General features: G+C 44.9%; 1 pseudogene; it reads right to left on the bottom strand.

Annotated features, from left to right (window-relative positions):
- Nucleotides 1-1930: 1930 nt before the first annotated feature.
- Nucleotides 1931-2915, bottom strand: LOC138930041 (RCC1-like G exchanging factor-like protein; annotated as a pseudogene).
- Nucleotides 2916-5361: the final 2446 nt, after the last annotated feature.

The following is a 5361-nucleotide window of genomic DNA, read 5'->3' as shown; positions in this document are numbered from 1 at the left end:
TTCATATATTTGTATATATTCCTTAAAAAAACGAAAAGGCAGAAAACAGACCTTATTCCAAAACAGACTTTTAAAAGATGCTGTTAGAATTCTGGAAATAAAAGCAAAAATAAACAAATGGGATCTAATTAAAATTAAAAGCTTCTGCACAACAAAGGAAACTATAAACAAGGTGAAAAGACAGCCTTCTGAATGGGAGAAAATAATAGCAAATGAAACAACTGACAAACAAGTAATCTCAAAAATATACAAGCAACTTATGCAGCTCAATTCCAGAAAAATAAACGACCCAATCAAAAAATGGGCCAAAGAACTAAATAGATATTTCTCTAAAGAAGACATACGGATGGCTAACAAACACATGAGAAGATGCTCAACATCACTTATTATTAGAGAAATGCAAGTCAAAACCACAATGAGGTACCACTTCACACCAGTCAGAATGGCTGCCATCCAAAAATCTGCAAGCAATAAATGCTGGAGAGGGTGTGGAGAAAAGGGAACCCTCCTACACTGTTGGTGGGAATGCAAACTAGTACAGCCACTATGGAGAACAGTGTGGAGATTCCTTAAAAAATTGCAAATAGAACTACCTTATGACCCAGCAATCCCACTTCTGGGCATACACACCGAGGAAACCAGAATTGAAAGAGACACATGTACCCCAATGTTCATCGCAGCACTGTTTATAATAGCCAGGACATGGAAACAACCTAGATGTCCATCAGCAGATGAATGGATAAGAAAGCTGTGGTACATATACACAATGGAGTATTACTCAGCCATTAAAAAGAATACATTTGAATCAGTTCTGATGAGATGGATGAAACTGGAGACGATTATACAGAGTGAAGTAAGCCAGAAAGAAAAACACCAGTACAGTATACTAACACATATATATGGAATTTAGAAAGATGGCAATGACGACCCTGTATGCAAGACAGCAAAAAAGACACAGATGTGTATAACGGACTTTTGGACTCAGAGGGAGAGGGAGAGGGTGGGATGATTTGGGAGAATGGCATTGTAACATGTATACTATCATGTAAGAATCGAATCACCAGTCTATGTCCAACGCAGGATACAGCATGCTTGGGGCTGGTGCACGGTGATGACCCAGAGAGATGTTATGGGGAGGGAGGTGGGAGGGGGGTTCATGTTTGGGAACGCATGTACACCCATGGTGGATTCATGTCAATGTATGGCAAAACCAATACAGTATTGTAAAGTAAAATAAAGTAAAAATAAAAATTAAAAAAATAAAAAAAATAAAAGATGCTGTTAAAGAAAAGGACACGTTACGTTACTAACGCATATGTTTCTTACCATTTCTAAATTTTCCTTCTCCAAGGCGAGCACTCCAGCCAAGCTTTCACAGGTTGTGTTCAAAGCCCTTGGCCCATAAAAATCTGGCCTCACTCTTCTTCCTGAGGGGGCCTCTCAAGTCTTCTGAGCCAGGCAGTAAGAAGGGCTACAAGGCAGGTGACTGCTATGGGTCCACAGGGTCCCAGGCTGGCGCCCACTGGCATTTCCAGGAAGTACCCCCATGCAGGGCTGTCCACTGTGTGTCAGCAGTGCCCAGAGATGGCTGAGTGAATAAGATCTCTGAAGACCAGACGTGACACCAGAAGACGTGTGTCCCCTGGAAGGAGCCAAGATAAGCCAATCATCCTCGACCTGCCAGGGCCACTCAGCCTTGGGTTTGGCGGATAATGGCAGCATCTGTACAGTGTGCCTCACCCTGGGCTGGGGGGGCAGGGACCAACTCCAGCACTTCTCGTCGCCCAGCTCCAGGCTGCACGGAGCGCGGCCCTGTGGATGGAGGACCCTGACACTCTCAGGCCCTATTCAGAGCCCTGTGGCCGCCCTTGCTGAGCAGGCCAAGTGGTCCTGAGGCCAGGGCCAGGCTCCAAAGGATCAAGGAGGAGGTTCAGATGAGGGACTTGACCAGAGTCACCATGTGATCCACACCACACGCCACGTCCACGGGCTCCCCAGGAATAGTCAACCTCCACGGGAAGTACTGGTCTTCCACCCAGGCACCCTTGGATGTTCTTGCCTCACACAAACAGCTCTCCTCTGTTGGTCAGAGCAGCAAAATGGCCAAATCCGCAGCAAATGCGGGAAACCTGGACTTCTGGGTTGAACTCCATCAGGCCAAACAGAGTGGGTGGAATCATTTCTGAAAGAGAGGTTTCCAAGAGGTTTGGTCCCTTCCCAAGAATTCCATAGCCCCAGACAAAAACGTGTCCTTCTCTGTTTAATACAGTGCAGCCTGTCTCCCCCCCACACAGCCTGCTTCACCCATGCCACTCCTGAGAAGGGCAAACACCAGGAGGACGTTCACCTGTCTGGAGTCGGTGACAGAGGCAAGCTGCAGGTACTCAGAGTTCCCCTACCTGAAGAGGCCCCCACTGGCCAACACGACCAGACAGCAGTTCCCATAGGTATCCACCTGGATGACGTTCACTCCGGCAAGATCTCCGCCCAGGTTGGTAGGCATGCTGGTGATATCATAGTGACCCAGACCTGTTTGCACACCTGTGACCCGGCCACAAGAATACACTTCTCCTTTATTGGTCAGGAACAGACAATGGTCCTGACCACAGGCGATGGACCATCTGTCCATCGAAGTCCTGCATCCTATGGACTTTGTGACTTTCACTATAAATTTCGTTTTTGACCACCTTTCTTCCATACTGCCCGTAAGAATTATTCCCCATGCTGAAGACGCTTTCCCCATCTGTCAAGACAAGCAAGTGGGCTCTACCACAGGAGACCTGCAGCACCCGCATCTCCTGAGGTCTGCCCAGCGGCAGTGGCACAGGCGAGGGCTCCAAGCCATACTCTTATCCCCTCATTTTATCTTTCAGGCTCCTGTGAAATCTGAGCTGAGCATCTTTGTTGAGCCTCATACCCCCAAACTTTCATAATATCCTTGGTTTTAGAGGACAGCGAATCCATAACCACAGGCAGCAGATGAAATCTTTTGGCCCAGCTCCAGGCGGTAGGGCACGGCCTGGATCCTGCAGCACGGGGCTGGGGTCCATAGCTGGGCAGCACGGAGGTGGGCACGCCCAGCGCCCGGGAGAAGCTGAAACCCCGCACGAAGATTCGGTCAGAGTCACGCGCTCGCTCACGTACTGGAACACGGGCGTATCCGCCTCAGCTTCCGCCGCCTCGCATCGGCTCCACGAGCGCCCGGCCGCTGTCCATCGTCTGCGTGCCAGCCCCAGCCTTTTCAGCCGGCACCCCAGCCGAGCCCACGCCGCCAGCGCCGCCAGCGCCACCCTCTGTTTCACACCTTAACAGCCTGTATATATTCCTTGGAGAAATGTCTATTTAAGTCCTTTGTCTGTTTTATAATTTGATTGTTTGATTTTTTTTTTTTTTTTGCTGTTGAGTTGTAGGAGTTTCTCATATATTTTGTATATTAACCCCTTACCAGATATATGGTTTGCAAATATTTTCTTCCATTCCATAGGTTGTCTTTTGACTCTTTGCTGCAGTGAAGCTTTTTAGTTTGATGTAGTCTCATTTGTCTATTTTTGCTTTTGTTCCTTATGCTTTCGATGTCATATCCATGAAATGACTGCCAAGACCCATGTTATGAAAATTTTCCCCTATGTCTTTTTTTCTTAATTGCTGTTTATGGTCTTACACTTAAATCTTTAATCCATTTTTAGTTGATTTTGTGTATGCTGTAAAACAAGGGTCTAATTTCATTCTTTTTGCATGTCTAGTTTTCCCAATGTCATTTGGGTTTTTATTTTGTTGTTTTCAATGTTTAAATTTTTATTTTTTACTGCTTTGTCTTATTTTTTGATTTTTATGAGAATTTTTTCTTTTTATTTTTTCCCTTAAGTTATTACAAAATATTAGCTATATTCCCTGTCTTAACACCATTTGTCAAAGAGACCATCCTTTCCTCATTGTGTACTCTTGTTGACTATAAGTATGTTGATATATTGTTGGACTCTCAATTATGTTCCCCTCGTGTATGCCAGTATACCACACCATACTATTTTTATGCCAGTACCATACTGTTTTAATTATTGTCACTTTGTAATGTGTTTTGAAATCAAGACATATGATGCCTCCAGCTTTTTCCTTCTTTCTCAAGATTGTTTTGGCTATTCAAGATCCCTTGTGGTTCCATATGAATTTTAGGATTGTTTTACTATTTTTGTTTAAAAAAAAAGTGCCATTGGAGTGTTAATAGGGATTGCATTGAATCTATAGATCACTTTGGATAGAATGGATATTTTTCCTCTAAGATGGCCCTCAAGAATCCCTGCCCAGTGGTATTAATTAACTTGTGTAATCACTTCCCCTTGAATGTGAGCTCAATCTAGTTAATCATTTCCAATGATAGAATATGGCAAAAATTATGAGATGTCACTTCTAAGATTAGGTTACAAGAAGACTCTGACTTCTCTCTAATTTTCTCTCTCCTTCTTTCTCTGTCTTTCTCTTCCTCTCAGGGAACCTAACTGCCCTATAAAGAGGTCCATATGGCAAGGAGCTGAGGGAGGCTTCTAACCAACAAGCATGGAGGAACTGAGGCTCTCAGTCAACAGCCCATGAGGAACTAAATCCTGGTAACAATAACATGAATGCACCTGGAATCAGATTCTCCCTCAGTTGAAACTTCAAATGGGAGCTTTGTGAGCCTCTGAGTCAGAAGCACCCAGCTAGGCTGTGCCCAGATTCCTGACACACAAAACTGATATGATAAATGTTGGTTTGGAGTTCCCTGACAATCCAGTAGTTAAGACTTCATGCTTCCACTGCAGGGGGCACAGGTTTGAACCCTGGTAGTGCTGTGATTCATGGGGTCGCAAAGAGTCGGACATGGCTGAGCGACTGAACTGAACTGAACTGAACTGAGGGGAACAAAGATCCCCATATCCCACACAGCCAAAACTAAATAACTTAAAAAATTAAAATTAAAAAATAAATGTTTGAAAAAAAAAATGTTTGTTGTTCTAAGTCACTGAGTTTGGGAGTGAATTGTTAGGCAGAAATAGGTAACCAGCACAGTAACCCATCTCCCATTTCCATTGTCACTCTCCTGACACTTTGTCTGCTTCCCTTGCTTGGGGCCTCTCATTCTCCATTACCAGCTGCTCCCCTACATAGATTTCCTCTTCATCCCTCTCAGGTTCTGACTCTTCACATCAGGCTGTCCCTCCATGACAATACCTGCATCCACTTGTTTAGACTCAGATCCACCCTCTGCAGGGACACGTCCTTACCATGTTGGATCTCCAAAACCCCAGTCTGCACCCCACAACACTCCCCACCATGGATGTCTACCTTGCTCCATCTCACCAAATGGCTTTAGGACTGGATTTTTCA

Source organism: Ovis canadensis, chromosome X, assembly GCF_042477335.2.
Source record: "Ovis canadensis isolate MfBH-ARS-UI-01 breed Bighorn chromosome X, ARS-UI_OviCan_v2, whole genome shotgun sequence".
Classification (NCBI taxonomy): Eukaryota; Metazoa; Chordata; class Mammalia; order Artiodactyla; family Bovidae; genus Ovis; species Ovis canadensis.
Note: the sequence above shows the minus strand (reverse complement) of the source record. Positions and strands in the feature narration are given on the sequence as shown.